Below are 2348 nucleotides of genomic sequence, written 5' to 3' on the forward strand. Positions count from 1 at the left end.
ATATAAATTGTGTTTACGATTTTATCATATAAATTCGAATAAAATTTTGATATTTTATAATCACAAGATATGATAAACTTTTTTCGAATTTAAGCTTCATTAACAATAACTATTTATACACAACAACTATTTATTCATCTTCATCTCTCATACCCTCTCAAATTTTATCTCTATCTTATACATCTCTAAATTTATTTATTTTTCTCTTTGGTTTTTCTTCTATTTTACTATTGATAATCTTCATAGTTTTTTTTCACTTCTCCCATAATTTTATGTATGTTTGTATCATTATTTAGATTGCATTATAGTTTTTATGCATTATGTAATGAAGATTTGAAAAAGTTTCAACTCTTTGGTTTTTCTTCTATTTTACTATTGATAATCTTCATAGTTTTTTTTTTTTTGTTTTTTTCACTTTTCCCACAATTTTATGTATGTTTGTATCGTTATTTAAATTGCATTATAGTTTTTATGCATTATGTCATGAAGATTTGAAGAAGTATTCAAGTTCAATATTTGATTTTTTGGTTGCAATATAAGGTAATAATTTTATATTGATTTGTTTCATGATTTTGATTGCATTATAATTTTATTTATGTTTGTATCGTGATTTTTGTTTGCATTATAACTCTTATGTATTATTATATATATTAAAGAATAAACCATGAGTGTTTGAAGTGACCTCTCCTAAAGCCTAGAACCTCATTTTTCTTTTTTCTCCTTCATTCTCTCAATATCCACTACGATATTTTTTTTTTTGTCAATTTATGTTTTTTTGTTAAATGTTTGCATTCAACTTCAAACCATTCATCTCCTTCTATATTAATTCAAATGACATAACTCCAAACCCTTCATCTTTTTCCATCAATCATTTATTTATATACATATAAACAACAACTATTTATTCATTTTCATCTCTCACACCCTTTCAAATTCTATCTCTATCTTATACATCTTTAAATTTATTTTCTTTCTCTTTGCTTTTTCTTCTATTTTACTATTGATAATCTTCATAATTTTTTTTTCACTTCTCCCACAAGTTTATGTATGTTTGTATCGTTATTTAGGTTGCATTATAGTTTTTATGCATTATGTCATGAAGATTTGAAGAAGTCTTCAAGTTTAATATTTGATTTTTTGGTTGCAATATAAGGTAAAAAATTTATACTGATTTGTTTCATTATTTTGATTGCATTATAATTTTATTTATGTTTGTATCGTGATTTTTGTTTGCATTATAACTCTTATGTATTAGGTAAAGATTTTAAATGTTCAAGTTCACCGTGTAATTTTTACTTATGTTGAACGTTTTTTGGTTTGCAGGTCTTCGAGTTCTTTAACGTTTATATATCAAGTCTTGAAAATTTGAATTTTTCAAGTTTGGGTAGTGGGAATTTTTTATTATGATCTAAGGTAAGGATTTTATGCAAGTTTGTTTTGTAATTTAAAGTGTATTAGAATGTTATGTATGTTTGTATCATGATTTTGATTGGATTATATTTTTAAGTATGTTCTTATCGTAAGTTTAGTTGTATTATAATTTTATGTATGTTCATGTTATGATTTTGATTGCATTATAATTTTATCTATTGGGATATAAAGATTTGAAATCTTTAAGTTTGGTATGTGATTTTTTACATATCGTATGGTTGGTTTATTCATTATTGTGTTTTTAAAGTCAAGGTGTGTTGAAGATGAAAAATAGTACATGTACATTATCCTTTGAAGTAGACATATCTTTATGTGGAGTATTTTTTATTCTTAAGTTTGTGTCAGATTTCTTAATATTTCCGTCGTTATTATTACTCATTTTATTTAGTTTTACAACTTTATTACTAAACAAATCTCTCTCTCAATATATATGTGTGTGTGTATATTAAAATTTCACTAACTATATTTTATTTAACTTTTTTGAATTATTTGAATATGATTTGTTGATGATTCTATTAACAATTAATATATATTTATATAGACAATCCTCAGATCATTAATCAAAGCACTCATACTACCGCGCAACGCGCGGTTTCCATACTAGTTTCATCTTAAAAGAAGGTCAATCGTGTAATTAAGATGGTTGTTATTAGCTACATATGTGATTTTTTACCAATGGGCCTTTGGTCTAGCGATATCGTAGCCCTTGGCCTTCTAAGAGGTCAGGGGTTCAAACCTCACCATAGGTGAGGAGGGTTTGTGAGTTTATTTGTTGTATTTGCCGTATATAAATTTTATATACTTCAAAAAAAAAACATATGTGATTTTTTTAGGAGAGACTCGTATTTAGAAAAACAACTTTTCTTCGGAGTTTGATTTTCGTCTCTTTTCTATGTACTCTCCATAATTTCATAGTA

The sequence above is a fragment of the Cynara cardunculus genome (assembly GCF_001531365.2).
Source record: "Cynara cardunculus var. scolymus isolate 2C chromosome LG 2, CcrdV1, whole genome shotgun sequence".
NCBI lineage: Eukaryota > Viridiplantae > Streptophyta > Magnoliopsida > Asterales > Asteraceae > Cynara > Cynara cardunculus.